We start from the raw sequence: 19,268 nt of genomic DNA, 5'->3' as shown, positions 1-19,268 counted from the left end.
ACTTGCAGTCTTTGGGTAACATGACTGTCGCCTACAAAATCAAAATGAGCTTATTTCATTTTTACCATGAGATGCTGGTACTCAGGGATGAATATCGTGGCCACTCAGCGCAGAGCACAGACAGATCATAGGGCCTGATCATACTGATTTTGGGAAAAAAAATGAAAATAGGATTTGCACCATGATCCTGGACCAATGAGGGTCACAGATCAGAAAAAACTCCTGAGAAAAACTCAATCTTTAGCATGTGGACATAATACGTAGAAACAGAACAAGAATGTCTTGAGTCCTACAGGCAGACAGAGCTGCCATCAGCATCAGTGGATGCTTCCCATTAAAACACCTTTAAATAGAAACTTCAGCACCCTACAGGAGAAAACGTAGCTATAATGTCTCAATAGCATGGGATTTTGTTTTGATCCAAATTGGCATCTTAATTTCAGATTTAGCAAGTGGCAAGCTGTGTGTCAGATATCACCAAGAGGAAACTTGTCTTAGAGTTGAAGCCAATGCTGACAAAATGTGACTTTTAACCTCAGGAAAAACAAAATCTTCTCAGTAACTACCAATTTGCATCTCCAAGATCAATGACAAGTGCCTGAGAGGATCTACGAGGGACTTGAGCTTCTGAACCTGTTGCTGCAGGCTCAGAAGAGGATGCTGTGCCTGTCTGGACTGTGTTTCTAAGGATATAGATGGGCAAAAATCTGCATCAGAGAATGGGCCTTTTTCTGATGTGTCATAACACAATGACAGCAACTACACTGGCTTCCTCAGCTGCTTGCAGGCTGTCAGAGAGCAAGAGTTGCTCCCAGGCTTGGGAGAGACAGCTTGTATGTAACGAGGAGTTACATTTTCAGTTCTGCTCTGGAGCCCCGTGACACTTACTGTGCACCGAGAACAGCATTTTAGTGCCTCATTTTCCATCTCTGCCTCCTCTCCACCATGCAAGCCAGCACAGTGGGGTTCTCTGGAGAGACTTCAGGTTTGCCGGACACACAAATTTGACCCATGCTGTCTGGGCTCACTTTGCCATGGGGGCACAAGCTCACCCTCCCTCTGCCTACCTCGGCGCCACCCCATGCTCCAGGGTTGGATTGGGATGAACACACCAAAGGAAAGAAGGGGAGGGTAAAAGAGACCTGAGACCGAAATCTGAAGCCCTTTGGAAAGGTGTAAGGCAGAGCTGTCAAACTTATTTTCAGCGGAAGCCACATCAGCCTCATGGTTGCCTTCAGAGGGCTGAATGTAATTTTAGGACTGTATTTAGGGGCAGTTACATTTACATTCGGCCCTTTGAGGGCAACCGCGAGGCTGATGTGTCCCCTGGTGAAAATGAGTTTGACACCCCTGGTGTAGGGAAAGGAGGAGCAAGGGGTTGGGAAGTACCGAAGCTGGCTGAGGCAGAATAGTCTTGAAAGCACTTCATCATGCAAACTTACACATCTTGTCCTCTTCCCTGTTTGCCTTGAGATCCAGCTGACAGTAGCTGATGAACAAACACGCTGCTCATCTCCTTCCAAATGCAAACTAGCAGCCCTTACACTCTGCACTGATGTTAAAAATCCACTCCAAAACAGACCCAAACTTTCAAATAATGGCAAACGTGTGGACAACCGCTACAGCTGGGCACTACCACCATGGCCGTGGCAGTAGCATCCCAAGGTTCCCGCTTACACCCAGCGGGGGCTTCTCTTCAAGTTCCCTTTTCCCCTCCTGCATGTCTATGTGCAACAGGGGAGATGTGTCCCTGAGCACAGGCTCTTCTTGCTGCCCAGGTTCTCCCGAAACATTTCATCCTTTCCCCCTCCACAGTTTTTAGGGTATCCAAGTAGCTTATAGCTATTTATAACTATAACTTATAACTATATATAGCTTATAATTGTATAGCTTATGACTATAAGGTCAGTTAATACACTCAGATGCATCTAGCAATGAGGAGATAGGATTTCGAGGCAAGGCTATCTTCAGTTTCCCCAAGCAATATTATTGCACTTCAGTGCAACATTTTGCAGTCTTAGTCCATGAAGAAACACATGGGTACAAAAGTACTGAGTTACACACCAGCATAGATTTCTGAAAGACAGGCATCATCACTATGGGCTTTAAAGGTTATATTATTCGGTTCAAGATCAAATTTCCTCAAAAAAGGCAAACCCCCTATGTTTTCTCCTTCAAAACCATGGACTGCATGTTCAAAATTTCAGTATCAGCCATCCCATTAAGGTGGTGTCCAGCTTACACATGCCACACACCCTACACTCTTACTGAAATATTATTTACTACTTAAAAGATGTTTTTCTTCAGGTGAGCCTTTATCCCAAATATCCTGGCAAAGAATGGAAATTCACAGGACAGAGCAAAAGCTGCAGCAAAGAAAGTATTTGAGCTGGACTGCTTCAAATTGTGGTTTTCTTTAGTGTCTTTAACCTCAAGGAATGACCTGAAACCCCCTCCATATTTCATAACCATTAGTTACATCTGACTAGATTCAAACCTACGATATTGTTCAAAATCCAGATTTTTTTTACATATTAGAAGAAAAAAAGAGTGTACAGCTCAAAATATGCATGAAAACCCATAGTCAAGATAACTTCTTAGTAGTTTTAAACAGCCTGATGGGCAAAAAAGGCAATAAAAGAGACATTTTTCTTAATCTGTGGTTAGGTATAAATATTATTAGCCAACTTTTAACCATTTGTTTCCAAGTTACATTAAAGGACTATGAAAGTGCCCAAATGCCTGAAGTTTATATTTTTTCCAGTTAGAGTGTCATATTTTTCATTCTTGTTTTTATACATCACCCAACCTAGTTGGTGATTCAAACACAGTGTCTTTTACCTGTCTGGGAAGGTGATCCTCCCAGAACAAGACAAAAAGCACCATAAAACTCCAGTTGCTGTGCTTCATGAGCATGCAAAACAAAACACTGCAACTGCACAGCATGCACAGAGTCCCCATGGCAAACAGTTGCAAGAATATATTCATTTTTAGAGTTGGGAAACTTCAGGCACTCAGGCTCTGGGTTTATTTCAGACCAGAATCCTGTCACCTAATGGTGCACATCTTCTAGCAGCCACCCAGTCTGCACATACAGATTTCTCCAGCACAGATATTTTCTTGCCAGGGGGTGGTGAAAGCATACCTGGCTTCCCACCGGAATTTCAGGGAGGAGAGGAAAAAAAAGAGCTGGTCTGGTATTTCCAGTTGCTGCAGCCAGGAGCAAGGGACAATATTCCTTTGGTAATTTCCAATGGCAAAATCTTTTTTTCTGCAAAAATTCCTTCCAGAATGTTGTTTTAGATGTGTTGCTGCTGTCTGCTGGCACACTGTCAAACCTCTTCCCATTTCATGTGTCCTCTGTGCTCGGTACCCAGCATTTCTTACCCGCGAAGCAGAGGAAGGCAGAGAGAGTTTTCTTTCCAAGGTTCTTCATACCCTGCAGAGAAAACATGGTCAACGTGGGTAGGAACAAAAGCTGCTCTTGAAGGGAAATCCTGTCCTCGGCTCCATCAGAAAGGAACGAGGGAGCAGGTTTTGACAGTAGAAAATCAGGATCATCCGAGTTAGGACTGTTGGTGGGTATTTTCTTCCTAGCTTTGATGGCTCTTAGCTATTGCTGTGCCTGGAGCCTAGTCAAATGCTTATACTGCTGTGGAAAGCTATCTTTTTCAGTTTCTGTAATAAAGCAGGGCTATTTGCAATAAAGAATCATCCCATATTTAAAAAGCATGAACTTCCAGCTGAGATTGATCGTGCTACCTTTTAATTTTTATCACTTAATTTTAAGCAGTTAAGCTCTCACTTCTTCCAAGATCGCTCACCCTAAGTGCTGAAATCCCTGATCACCTTCTGGTCCCAGTGGGATGGAGAGAGCCCTTGACTCCCTGATCATCAGGTCTCAAATGGCTCTAAGATCCCTGAGCATCTGCTCTCCAGTGAACTGGTCTCACTTGGGTTTCTCAGACCCATTTTTACTACTCACATAGTGAAGTGAATATGCAGTTTTAGGTATTTAGAATGGCACAAAATCCAGCTGATTCTCAAAACCCTCACGGTCAACCCCGAAGCACTTCTCTCCATCAGTACAGTCTGTACCTGCACATGCCGCCACCCCATGGGAGCTCTTCCCTTCCCACCAGCCACACTTCTCTTTGGTCAGGGGTGGATGAGCATCCACACTGCTGAGGATGCTCTTTGTGATTCTCAGTGCCAATCAACATTTTCACAGCAACGCCATGATGCTCCTCACAGTAACATCAGAGAGAAATTTAAACAGGAGTAATGTCTACAAGATACAGGTAACAAATCTTCTTGCCATTTATGGTGCCTTGCTGGAGTGTTGTGCTTCATTTTTTTAAATATATTTGAAATAATATTGTAAGCCAATTTCCAGCCAAACCAGCTGTTTATACATACTTATTCCTCCCTACAAATCATGCATCCTGAAGCTGAAATAGTTCATTCAGGTTTGCAGTCAAGTTAGTTTGGAAAGTCTGAGCAAATCCTTTCAAGGACTTATGAGAATAATTAGTTCTGCATAAACTGAAGAAAGCCAGAGAAACAAACGAAGAAAAGAATCCTGACGTTTGCCATTTGTGCAACAGAGAAAAACGTTTCACTAGTGATCTAACATCAGCTATGAATAGTCACAAAAATACCACACAATTCTGAAAAATGGTGACTGATACACCTTTAGCTGCTGCTGCTGCAAGAGGATGATGAACACTTCCCCTTCAAGATGATGGCAACCATCCTATATTATTGCTCAGACCTGAGTATTATAAGTAAGTAGAGATTTATGTTGTTCGAAATAAAATCAGACATGAATGTCTGAGGAGAGTCTTGACCTTTTAATGTCCGTTTTTCTGTGAAATTTTGTAAACTTTATTGGAGGCCACTTCCTGCATTCACAGAAAGCTACTTTTCTTCATTAATAGCCCAATAAGTCTGCAGAACGATGTCAGAGCCAGAACTGCTAAAGAACTGATTTTAACCATTTCCGTTCGGATAAATGTAATCATCTGCTCAAACGCAGTTACCAGAAATCAGCTGAAATCTTTTGCCATTTCTTCAAGGGCTTTTCCCCTCCATGAGGAGCAGCATGATGAACATTCACATAACCAACTGCTGGCAGTGGGAGATGTGAACTTTCAATAGATTGACTATGTCATTCCAAGTACTAGCTCCATAGCACTAACTTTAATTGCCAAATAATTTCCACCTGCTCCTCTAAAATTTTGTATGAATATACAGGAGATTTCCGCTATGAAGTAGCTTTCAACACCATATGGACGACTAAGTTATTCCCATTTCAATGATAAGTTTGTGAGACCAAGAAAAACAGCTTGTTGACACTTGAAAATTGACTAGAAGAGCTTTTCTGGATGCTCTTAAGCTAGAATAAGAACATGTATCAAGTTAAGTCAAATTAAATCAACTCATTCCAGAATTTTGTATTCAGTACATCAATCCTTATGGATGTGCTCCTAGATATACATGAGTCCAAAGACTCTCAGAAGGCCATGGTTACACTTCCATTGACTTTATCAGGTCAAGCTCTTCAGAAAGGTGCTGAAGGGCTGCAGCCTTGAGCCTGACCAGAGCTCCTCACAGGCTGGTACCCATAGCAGAAACCTGAGCCTGGAGTGGATGGAGATGTTCCCTGGGCTGTGAAAGGGCAGGAAGAGCCATGTGTCTCAGGACAAGGTCCTTTTAAGCATCACATGAAGGAGCAGTTACCCCAGCTCAACTAAAGGACCAGGAAACCTTCAGTGGAGGAATGATGAGGATTGGAGGTATTTTTCATCTCACCTCCTCATAACTTCACACTCCTGGGACTTTGTCATGCTTGAGATTCACTCCTCAATGAGACACTTCAGTCCTTCAGAGTAAGAATTGGAGCAGGAAAATTCTCTTTCCCAAAGAAAAAAGTTTTCATCCAATACCTCATTGGTTAAAATACTTTCACCAAACATGAGACCTAATTTCAACTTCTGTTTGAAGACCAGAGGCATCTTTTCTGCACACTGAAAGAATGAAATTGTCACTCAAGACTAACTCATCCAAGAGAAAAAGGTAACTTTTACTATGGAGCCACCATCACTCAGTGATACTCAAAGTTATTTACACATAATAACCTGAACACAAGCACTCATCACCCAGACAAGCTACACTGAAGCTCACAGAAGGCTGAGGAGCCCAAAGCTCTCAGACAAAATGAGTGAGAATGGTATTCAAATCCCATAGACACTTTAGCACATTCCAGCCACAGCTTGTCATAGAAACAACCTGTGGACGCTGTAAGCACTGCCTAGTTTTCTAGTATTGAACACTCTCCATTTTAACCACTTGCTTAACCATAAGCATTGAGAACAATCACCTGCAGACTTCATTTGTCTGTTCTTTGACCACCCAGTAGAGTCTCTCTTAGTGGACTTGAGATATTCCTCTTTCTATGAGAGAAAAGTGCAATGGATTTGATATCCCAAGAGACTTAAAGCCAGATGCACCGCATATGGCAGAATACCCAATCACACAAAAGACTGATTAGCTTTTTTTTTTTTTGCCTTTTTTTTTGTTTGTTTGTTTTGTTTTTACTTGCATGACATACAGTCAAGCATGGTTTTCTGCACATGCCTGGACCAAAGCTTGGCCTCTTTCGGCATGGCCACGGCCAGAGCCACAGGGCAGGCAGAACCAGGTATCACCAGCTTCTCTGCCATATTCACCTATTCTGTGTCCAGCCCAATCCTGAGCAGCCAAAACCTCAGTGAAGACCCCTGCAGCTCTTCTCCTCCCAAGAGACTTTGAAGAAAAGCTCTTCCTTGGTTACAAGTGATGCACAATGCCTCAAACCCTCTCTCCACAAACACGGTACCCTTCGGCCAGCCTATGCACAGGCTCTTCTGTTGTCATGTCCCCAAACATCCCTCAGGAAGCCTCCAGCCACAGCATGGAGAATCACACTACATTTTACCTTCAATACCTTCAACGTCTGCCTGAAGTGAGACCCCAGCCTTTGCCGCACACACCTGAAATCCCTCCTGTCATGCAACAAGAGTTCTTCAAATCTTGCCAAGTCCAAACCAGATGACTCTAATGAACGCTAACATTAGAAACGAGTGACTCCATTTGGAGCCCAGCTCCCTGATAACCACCTCACACATTAGCTCCCTTGCAGGGTCTGCTTTGTGTTTCTCCCACCCAGTGCAGCTGACAAGGTGATTTCATAGCTGTCAGAGCTGGGAACCGATGCTGTCGATAAGGCACACCCCCTGGGCATTGTCTCTGCGGACACCTCTTATCGCAGCCATTCTCGCACTTACTGACAGATATGTGCCAGCTCTGCAGACACCCCAACTTCACAGGTACAATTTTTTTGGGGAAAAACCTGTTCTGGATACCTAATGCTTGCGTATCTCTGAGAATCAAACTACAGAACAAATCAAAGTGCTTCTCATCTTTCTCCCTAATTGAACCTTTTGTCCAAGTGCATGGGATGCAAACAGGTTGGGGAAACCCATGTTTCCTTCGTGCTGTGCCAGATTTTCAGCATTGGCCCATCTCTCCTGCCTGGAGAGAGCAGAGTTATCAGCACTCTGATCTTCCTCTGACCTGTCAGCATCGTGAGATTTTCTCATAGTTTAGCACTACACCACTGCTGACATTTCTCACACCACACACTCTATAGCCAGGTGCCTCAGTTTCCCCTCTGCTGTCAGATGTAGATAATCCCTGAGTGCAAAAGAAGAAGCTGGGGGGAGACTGAGCCAGCAAAGCCCAATGAAAATGGAGTGGAGGATGCCTGGGAGGAGCAGCGGACAGCAGAGGGGACCACAGCTTGGAAAAACAGAGGAAACCCAGGCAGACCAGGACCACCAGGATGGCTCCATCACTATCTCTCATCCAGCAGTATCCCACCACTCCCTCACCCCAGTCATCAGCACCTTTTGTGCAGGGAGATGCTGTTCATCAAGTAATCCCGGGCTTTGGCACAAGCTCACGCAGTCGATGCTGGCAGAGGTGCCGGAGGTTAAACACCGCCCGCACTTGCCAAATCAAGCTGGGGAAATTCGTATGGTAACTGCCTGCCACATTGCTTGGCTCCAGGCAGTGCAATTAGTCTCTCTGCTTAATGAGCATTAACCACGGGCACACAAACAAACACACCAAGCGTTTACATACAGCCGCAGAGTCTGATGGAGCAATAAACAGATGAGCTAAGCTGCTCTTTACATAAGGATACATCTCATGCTTCAACGCGGGAGGGAATGCAATTTTTCTGCCACAAAGCATTTTCCGTGAGAAATTACAGGTGTGTTTCTCATGCCCAGAGAGAATAATAATAATTTTAGAATTCCTGAATTAGGCAAATCATTCATCCATGGGGAAAAAAAACAAAACAAAACAAAACAATCTTGCCTGACAAGCTGCCACCTGAAACCAGAGGCAGGTTCTTGACCTAAAAGCAGCCCTCACCAGAAAGGCATCTGAAGGAGGTAAAAGGAAGCTCTTTGTTTTGGGAAAGATTATTATGATTTTTTTTTCTTTAGAAGATAAATCACACGGATTTTTGAAGCAGCTGCATGATGGGTAGGATAGCACAATGTAAGGAGTTCCCACAGTATAATCACAAAAGGATCATTTATTTGCTCTCTATATCCATAGTAAGACAAGTTCTGTCCTAAAGTGTTTCCAAGAGGGCGAGAATATTATATAGAGGCCTGAAGCTGAAACATCTCAGGGCTGGATTCAAGCTTTTCCTTTTCATCCCCGCACAGCAAAATGTAGATGTATCTGGAAAATATTGCATCACCAGAGTTTCATTTCCCCTTTTGCTTCTTCACAAGCATCTCCAAAGGCAGGAAAAACACTACATAGCAAGCAAGAAGGACAAATAAAAGCATGGAAGGAAGCAAAACAACAGGCATCAATTAGGCTTTTGTTTGGCAATTTTTTCCTTCTTATGTGAATGGGAAGGAAAGAAAGAAATGAAAAACACCCTTATGTCAACATTTTATAAAAGTCCAGGCCTTTAAGAAGGCTGCATGTTTCACTCCCTACAGAATTAAGCACCAGTTCAAGCCAACCACAAACTATTCTGATACAATCTGCTATTTTTCTAGCTATTTTGATGAGTGCTGAATAATTAGCAAGACAGCACCTGAAAGTCCCCTTTTCTGTTATCCCCACCCTTGCACATCCTGGCTCTAACACAAACCTCTCCCAGGGGCCAGGCAGGTGATTTCACCCCTCTTGCCTTGCAGCAGCGGTGTTTGCTGGGGTGCGATGGGGAAACACAAACCTCAGGACCAAGGGCATTGCAGAGATCAACCACAAGCTGCCAGGATTTACTGTCGCGACCTGCAAAGGTGGCCTGAGCAGGTACAGGGTAAAGATGGGCCTCGTCCGCCTTGCACAGCAAATCTCCCCTGCAGACAGACTGCACACGAGAGTTAGACTCATTCTTGTCTCTGTGTGGTGGTGTTAGACTTCTTGGTCTCCAACAGTCCACTTCAGCTCTACATTTCTGTGCTTCTAACTTATTGCTGGAGTTAGATGAAAACTTGCATGGGGAGGAAAGGTGATAGAGTCACTTTTTTCACCTTTATTTTTTTTTCAGGGACATTTTAGAATAACCTTATTCATATCAAAACACCCCCAGACCAACATAAATTCCTGGCTGGTGCCTGCATTTCTGTGCATATACCAGCGTTTTCCAAATGCAAAAGATGAGGTGATTCCTCTCCTCTCTGGGCACAGAGCAGGTTTTTCCCCTCACTCCTTGCTGTTCCCAATGCTTTTCATGGCGTATTGCAATTCCATCACCCCTTCCCACCACACAGTACAATTACATGCACAGGTGAATTAGCAAATCCTACCCAGTCTGCCATGAACAACCCTCAGCTATTAACCACCCATGGCTGTTTGGTGAGCTTTGTGAAATTTGACCCTTTTCCTCTTCTCCTCAATTTGGTGCCCTCAGAGCTTGTAGTATCTCACTCCATCCTCTGAGACTCACCATTTGTGCATTATGGGAGGAACCTCACCTGGGGTACAGATGGACATAAGTGGACCTCTGTCACCCTTGCCTTGTTCATCAGGTTTGCCTATGGGTAAAAGCAGAGCCTAATCATTAAGTGACACTCAAAACAAGCCCCCATGGTGGAGGTACACAGCAGATTGTACTGAGTGCCAGGAAAAGTAGTTTATTTCTTTATATTTGAGGTCATTTAACCAACTCATCCCTTAGATGATATGTCTAAATATTGCAAACCTGCTCAAGCCTTACAACAATGACAGAGGCTTTAAAACCTTTAAGTTTTTCACAAGAAGAGCTTAAATGGAGTCTTTGTAGTCCTACTTGCCAGCAGCCCTGGCAATTGGGTACCAACCTGCTTGGTGCCAAAATGGGACAGGGTTAGTAGTTGCATCCCAGGTCTCAGAAAATAGGTGTCTGAGTTACATACAAGGCATGGTACAGAGACGGTGATCCCAGAGAGATGTGGCACCAGCTCCTTTCAGGTCTGGTCCAAGGTGCACTGGGGACAGAGGAGAAGAGGACGATTTATTGGGATCAGACAACTTCAGCCTTCTGTAACTATAAAAACAAGGGTTCCCATTCGCTTGATGAAATAAGCAAAAAGGCAAAATTATTTCTGAGTTTAACCAAATTCCAGCATAATTCAGCCAAAGCCCTGAGCACACCAACTGATAGGGAGGAGGAGGGCCACGTCCTGTAACAGGAATCATCAGACATGCTCCACTTCCTCTGCTCTTCTCTGCTCACCAGATCTTTATCATGAGAGATTGCTCATGCTGTGCTGTTTCCTCTTCGCGTTATGATCTCCTGCACAACAGGGACTTCTCAGAATTTTAATGCTTAATAACATATTTGACCTTTTCATTAGTCCAGCTTTTGGTTGGCTTTCATGTTCACTTCATCTTTTTTGGTGGCACACATTGCAAAGCGGGCAGAAACACGCACCGACACCAATTCACGTAAGAAAACACTGTAAAGAACAGATTAATGTACTCCACAATCAGGTTTCAAAGAATTCAGGAATCATAAGAATTTGGGAAACAATAACACCTTTTTCAAAACAGAAGTGGTGCCAGGTGTGTCAGAGATTACTAAGTTTTGAATAAAAACAAGACGTACTTCTAATTTATTGGTAAAATTCAAGAAGTTAAATAAAACAGTATTTTCTGGCATTGCTGGTGACTGAGCTCCATCTCTTACCGCTGCAGAAGCGTAGGGCAAACAGCAGCAATACAAATATTAGCTAGTGATGGCACTCAAACACCACCACTTCTCACCTCACTCTTTTTGACATTTCCCAAGAAACTGGGGCTAATGGTTTCTTTGCTTTTATTTCTCTGCTGCCGGTTTTCATTCTGTGTTATAATGCCCTTACCCAGGATAATCTGAATTTATTTGACTGCAGTATCTCATGCAGTGGTGTATTAAAATACTTTCCAAGAGCGTACCCTTTGGTCGTCTTTTGAAATAGATTTTAAACTAGACTAAATTGAGATACATTTATTGATTCCATTAGTATTGATTCATACTGGTTCAGGTGCTTATTTTGAAGTAAATACAGTGAATAAATTTTATTTGGAATACTGCAGCTTTTTATATGATCCCATTCCACGTGTGAGTGATGTTCCGTCTTCCTTCACTTCTCCACAAGGATTTAATACTTAGTCCATTATTTTAATGAGGAGAGCAATGACAGCTATCAATTACCTGATGACAGTCACCAGATCAACCCAGCTTGTCTCCTGAAGAAGACTACCTGAACCACACTTGGCCTTCTCTGCGCATTTTCCACTGCTCACATTTTTCTAGAACTCCTCTGCAAGCATAAGGCATCCTTTGAGCAGAGAAAGGTTCTGCCTTTGGCCAAAATTGAGTTCTGTAAATTTGGCTTGAGGTGACACATCAATCAAGCCTAGCAGAGCCATCAGGGCTGTGTCTCCGGGCTCTTGAGTGGTACCTGAGATGCTCCAAACAACACAGTAGGAAACCTTTTGACTTTCATAGTCATGTTACCTCAAACTCCATGCCACGGGTCATCATTTTAGCACGCGGCACTTATCCATATGTGCATACAGACCCCCAGGCCTCCTACATATCTATATACACATTGAAAAATAGGTATACACATACATTACATTAGGAAACAAAATAGACAGAAGAGCTGAGAAAGAGAAAGGTCCTTGTTCCTTTCCACCCTGAAATCAAGGGATTAAAATTAGCGGCTGCTACACTACTAGACATGTACAAAGACAAGTTGGGTGCCTTTATCTAGTCATCACTGCTTTATAGATACAAGGGCCTGTTATTTCTCTATGATGTTTCCTCTGGGGTGACAAAAATCTCTTTCAAAATGTTCCCAGCCATGGTTTGAGGCTTCCTTGCTCAGGGCTGGTAGATAAGGCAGCTCCCCGTTGCTACACGTGCTGCGAGCAGGGAGCAGAGCCCAGCAACTGGCGCCAACCGAAAAAGGAGCTCAGCCCTGATCTTATCTGCCCGGCGCGTGCAACACCCCACCTTGCTCCACATGGGTACCCTATTTCCCAACGCTGCCGTGATCGGTGCACAAGAAAAAGATGTTTGTAACTGTGAGGGTGGCCAAACGGCAGCACGGGTTGTTCAGAGAGGTTGTGGGGATTCCATGCTTGGAGATACTCAAAACCCAGCTGGGCACAGCACTGGGCAACCTGCTCTAAGTGACCCTGCTTGACCAGGGAGTGTGGATCTTCGGATGATCTTTTGAGGTGCCTGCCAACCTCAGCCATCCTGTGATTCAGAAGACTCCAGCCTGACTCAGAGCACAGCTACCAAAAGCGACTTTGGCAATGACACAGAGAAGATAGTTACTCTAACATAAGTAGAATCCACATGGTGTTAATGCCAATTTGCCCCAGTCACCCACCAAGACCCAAGAGTGATAGATCCTGTAGAAACTCAGAAAGGAAGATGTGACTCCTTTCCTCTTTCTGCTCCCTTGTGTAGACAAAATTCCATGGCAATATCTGCAGAAGCAATGCTCTGATCAAAAGCCTGCTTCAGTCTTCATACTGTTTAAATTAAATGTCACGTATGGGATATATTAATTATACTGGTTTGCTACACAAATCTCAGGTTTTGTTTTTCCCTCTCTCCATCTTCCCCTAATGAAGCATCAGCTGGTGCCTTGTGAGTAGAAGAATATGGGTATCATCTGGGTGGAGTGAGTGATTAGCAATGAATTAATTGTACAGTGACAGGGACTAGTAAGAACACAGGAGGTGACAATTAAAAGATCTGTGACACATGGCTGCAACTCAGTATGCCAGCATAGTGAAATCATAACTCCACGCTGGCTAAGTAAAGCAGGTTGCATTCTTCCTCTCCACCTGTGAATGAATGCATGGGGAAAAAAAAAAGGTGATGGGGTGAAATTGTCCTTGGGAAGCAGCAGGTGTAATGGTGACACTTCATATAATTAATGAAAGCAATGAAGGTAAATGCAAGAATGCAAAAAGCTGTGTACCATGTGAAGATATTCATTAACTGATTTACTTCCTTGTTTTGCCATTTCCCAAAAGCAGAACCTGGCAACAATACCTACAAGTTGGATGCGCACATGATTACACCCCTTCTTTCCTCTCCTTGGAACTGAAACTATGTAGTCAGCCAAGCATCTTGTCACTTGCACCTTGGTTGCCCTCTAACCAGTCCCTTAAACTTGTCTGGGGAGGAAGTGGAAAACCCTTATGTTAAGCCTGCTTCATAACCATGACTTGAAGTGCAGCGTCCATGGCTTCATCTCCAGCAGCCTGTCCTGGAGAGTCTAGAGTCTCAAAATTTAACAAACTTACAACTGCCAGAATTTTCATCCTTCCTCGTTTCGCCAGGCTCTCCAGTGGCAACATATAAACAGGGCCATCTCTATCACACTGCTGGATTTGTTTGCACACAGATTCAGGGAGAAGAGCATTTTCTGAGCAGTCCCTGTCATGCTGTGCAGAACAGAGGTATTCACAAAAATTAATATTCAAATAGGAAACCAGACCGAATTCTGCATAACTACACATGTGGTGGCTTTCCAAGAAACTATCTCAATTAACACCAGCTAGCTCCAGCTGATAAAAACATTTTGAAAGATAATAATTCACTAGGAAATGGCTTAAAAGTACCAGCTTAATTCCAAATAAATTAACAAACAAGCATGCATTGGTTGTACCTGTCACTGGGCTGAAACTGAGATTTAAGAGAACACATTTACTGCCTTGACTACCTATGTTCTGTCCTTTTCAACTATTTGAAGCTTGAAAGGTGAGCAGTAGTGGATTGTTGTACTTGCTATTGATTTCATAGAAATTAGTTTGGATATAGAAAACAGATAACACAGTTTTGGGGTTATTTTATAAACTGGCAAAGAAAACAGGGTGATAAGCATCAAATTATATTAAAAACCTTTTCTTTGTTAGGAGGTTCTTAAAAACGCTTAAAACCTAGTAATTTATATGAGTCAAATATACTAGAAATACATTCTTAAAGCTTTGCCCATAGATAATTTATCAGCTGATCAAGAATAGAGATTTCTCTCCTAATTATGAGAGCGTGGACCACTTGAAGAGTTTTTCACATTAAAAGAAAGTGAATATTATTCATTAATCAAGTCTCCCTGCCTTCACCCCAGCTCTGCTAAAAGCAGAAAGTTAAGTGGGTCAGGAGAAGGGTTACGGGTGATGCTGCAAGACCAGAGATAAGCCATCAGGCAGTTGGAGGGGAAAGCATTTTATCTAGAATAACAGGCCCGACTTTCGTTCCATCGAGATAAGCACTAGAGCTTCTCTATGTGGGGAAACAGCCCAAAATAGCTGTTGTGGAATACCCCTGCCTGAATACCTCCTGAGACAGATACATGGTGCTTTGCACTAAACCTTCTTTTTGGTCCAGTGTGGAACGGGGTAAATCAAGTGGTGCAAAGGCTGTGAGAATGACAAATTAGAAGCAGTAAAGGACCGCTGTGCTGTAAATTCCCCATTTGGCTCATTCTATCACCATTTTCCCCTAAAAAGAAACTTCGGGTTAGGGATTCTGGCACTGTGTAAGTTTGGTAGTGGAATGGGGCAAATGACTACAGATAAAATTGCGTCAGAGGTCACCCATGGTTTATTCCACCCAGCTTAGGTGGGCGCAAATCAGCCTGAAATAACAGCAAAGGTTAATGGCCTAGATCTCAAAGAAGTCTCAGCAACGTGGCAATACACGCGATGAAATGGAGTACACAGGCAGTGCTGCAGTAACCTGAATTTGGCAGGACAGAAGAGCTAGAGGTCACTAAAATATCAGTAATTTCACATAAAGCTGAATGAACTGGGTAGTGATATTATCTTCAAAACCGTTCCTTCCTTAAGAGCTTAAGGTTTCTTTTATAACTGAGTCTACACCAAACCCAGAAAGTCCTTCACCTTTCATCTGTTACATAAAGTTGTCTCCTAAGAGCAGTTGAAGTGTCTTGTATGGAGTGCGTGACACCACCTTAATCTTAAAAACTTCTATTCCAGCAGATATGACCAGCATAAAAATGGTATGGTATCGATACCGTTGTAGCTTTCCTCCTCTCTGGAGAAAACATAAAATCAATGATCACATATTAAATGGATCACAGCCCATCTATGTACTGGGGAGTTTTCAATAGAAACTGCAAATAGGGCATCATCCACCTGCAGTTTTTCTAGCAAGGTCCCACCTAGATCTGGTTTTGACCCAGATCAATTAATATCTTATCAAAAGGTCTAATAAAAAACCCACAGAAATAGAGCCGGTAACATTGGCAGATAAGGCAGATCTGTGACAGCACGATAAAGACTAGAATGTCAGTTAGGCAAAGCCATCTGGATCTCTTGGGTAGCTGGACTCATTTGACAAAGATGTGTTCTAGCACATCTAGACTCCAAATCAGACACCCAAAGACCAGAGATATTGGTCTCATTTGTAAGGAGTAGAGTTGTATTCTGAAAAGCAGTGATTCAACCAAAGCTCAGAAGTCAGCTAAACACAGGGTAAAAGTGCAACGCACAATTGTAAGCACAGCTCACTGTTCAGTACTCCAAAGTACTGAAAAGCCATTTATAGGAACGTGAAGATATATATCTCCATATCTTTATATCTCTGTGTATACTCATATAGAAGTACATGGTGAATAGTCCCCAGAAGAAGCAGCAAGACAGGTACTAGAATCCTGTCTCCAAGTCTATTATTCATGCTTGAACAAGTAAAGGAGTCCTAATAGTATCACAAAAATATCTGTGGACTTCTGAAAATGAGAATCAGCTTGGTTTCATTTTATAATTAGAAGCTAAAACCATTAGTGCTAGCTAGGACCTATTTTTGCCCTGTGCTAGAACACCACCTCATTCTGAAGGACTTCTAAGAACTAACATGATGCAAATAATCAATATCAACCTGAATTGATTTAAACCTTGCTGTGTTCTAGTGTCTACTAACAAATTCTGCTTTCTTACTGGAAGAAAGGGGGGCAAAGTTGAAGGCAAATAAAGAGAACATTTGACTGAAGAAATTAATTTTTAAAAAGAACTCCCAAGAAAAAGCACTTTAAATGCCTTATCATGGCCACACAGCAGCAGCACCACGCTCAGTCGGTACTGCAGGCACCCGCACTGTGCATTTGCTGCTCAGGAAACACAACCGTCAGCCAAACACTAGACATTTCTGCCACTTCAGCAAAAGGAGAAGCTTTTCAAGCTGGTAGGACTTTGGTTGTTTTCAGGTCAACCACTGAAACACCTCTTTGCTAGATAACAACATAGAGATGTATTCGAAGACAATTATATTCCACACTTTTCCTAGTACACTGGCCAAAACAGTCAAACGTGGCCATCAGTTCCAAGTATGCAGCACACGACATCTGAACTTGAGTTTTCACGGAGACCGATGACTGATACCAGCCACAGCCTCAGGCACAAGGGCTCTATGTGCCTCAAGCTAACCATCCAAATAAATAATTTAAAAAAATCTGCAATGACTCGACTCTTAGATGTCTGGATTTATCTGTAAATGAGATATAGACTGGACTGACAACTAGAAGTCAAGTTGCACTGCCACAGGCAGGTACTGTGTCAAAATCCCCCATTTTGGTGGTTATAACAGCTCTCACCAGAACCAGTTCAGATGAGAGGACGTGCTCAGGTGAGGGCACATCCCTGAGCGCACTCACAACAACCCAGGGAACTCAGAGGAGCACTGGCATCTACCAGAGAACCAGGGTAAATCAGCTTAGCTCCTGCCAGGCCACTCACATCTGTAGCCACCGGGGACCCTGTCCCACAGGCCACGGAGCCCCTCACGCCTTACACAGCAGCTCCTCCTTCCTCAGACGGGACCGGCTCACTAAAAGGTTTTGGTGAGCCAGAGCATCTATGGTACGGCTGGCAGGAGGCGACCAAAGTGCCTCTTCACAGCTTGTGTGAAAATACAGCTGCGTTTCGGGCACGTCTGCTGCGGCTTGTGTGGAACTGAACACAGCTTGATGACTTTGCTTGAGTCCAACAGCAACCGCAGAGCTCCCTTTTGTAGATTAGTCCTGTTTCTTCACCGTCATGAATCACATTCAGAGGCGAACCTTTAAGCTTCTCTCTCTTTTTTTTTTATGAAGTCAGTTATCAAGAGATAGCCAGTGGCAGGCTACCATAGACTAATTCAAAATGGGAGACCAGTCAGATTTTCCAACTAACTGATAAAAACAAATCAACCCCAGAAACAAATTCCTTGACTCATTTCAAAGAGAGAAAAACAAGAAAAAGAAAAAATAAAGAAAAAAAAAGAGAAAAGCTTCAAGCAAGATCTTTTTTTGCCATCTCGGAGATTTCTGGGAGTGCTTTGAATGCTTTATTTTAGCAAGGAATAAAAGTCCCTGCTCCTGATAGATTGCAGTGTTCTCTGCCCTGAAGACAGATCAATATTGCAGATCACAAATAAAATAGTCAGAAGGATTGAAAACAGGATTTACAACTGAATAGCTACCACACCTACATGAAAATAATAATTTACATTCCTCACCACGCCCTATAAACTACACACAGACAGCCTGAAACAGGAAAAGTAAGAAAAATAATGGGAAAGAGCAGCAAATAGTGTCTTGACATTTTTTGAACTGATATGAAAACAGGAGTTGAGGGCAGGGAAGTATTTCCTCTTGAAACCAAACAAAATAACCCAGAAACCTTCAGAGGGTTTAGAGCTTCAGGCTTTCTTATCGAGGAAAAAAAAATGCCCAAACCCTCCCAAATCTATGAAAAGCAGTCACTTTCCACAGAGAATGGGTTCATCGAAAAGCAATTTTCTGTTAAAATCAGTTTTGACAGGGAAGTTTCATCTGGGCTCAGATGTTGGATGCCAGAGAACCATTTGCCAGGAATAAAAATAAGCATTTAGATCCGAAGGGCCAGGTTGCCAGGGTTAAAGACGACTTCTTGCCTGGGGGAGAAGTTCCTCTGTCCCAGGGATGGCCGGTGACAGATCAGAAGGGATAGAGGTTCACGATTTGTGTGGGAGTCTTGAATAATCTGTTCCTATTTTAATGTGAACATGGGTGGTAACATGGAATTACAGCGTGCGGAGGCGAGTTGGTGTGTGCGGATTAATGAAAAATAATGAGATAATATTGAGCATTTATATAGTCTCATTAGAAGGGCTCGGTTACTCCACTGACAGAAATCCCTGGGAGATGTATTCTGGGGCCCCATCCCTAATCTCTACACCAGGAATTAATAGGACATACAGAGGCTATTTCATGAGTATATTCCTTTGAAAAGAGCTTTCATTCTTACTCTTAAATTTTAAGCGACCTGAGTACTTACACCGTAATCCTTTCAACTCATATTTCATTGAGTCCAGAAGTCATTGTGGCTCCTAAGGTACTCTGCTGTGAAAAAAAATAAACACTGATAATTGCATGCTGGAAATTATGACATGCTATTACAATGCACCAAGAAGAGACAAAAATAAGCACTGAGGGGCAGAAGGGTAAAGCTGGGTTTATTGAGGACTAACTGCATTATGATTGACTAAAGAGAAAGAAAGAAAAAGAGGAAAAAAAAGAAGAAAAAAGAAAAAAAAACAAAACACAAGCATGTTCAAACTGCAATCCAAGCAAAGTTTATTTTTAGTCCCTCGATTATTGCGAGTTTCATAACGCGATTTTGAGGGCCTCCTGTTGCCTCCCATTAAAATGGTTCTGTTAGAC

Source organism: Nesoenas mayeri, assembly GCF_963082525.1.
Source record: "Nesoenas mayeri genome assembly, chromosome: 6".
NCBI lineage: Eukaryota > Metazoa > Chordata > Aves > Columbiformes > Columbidae > Nesoenas > Nesoenas mayeri.
This window is presented reverse-complemented; position numbering follows the sequence as displayed.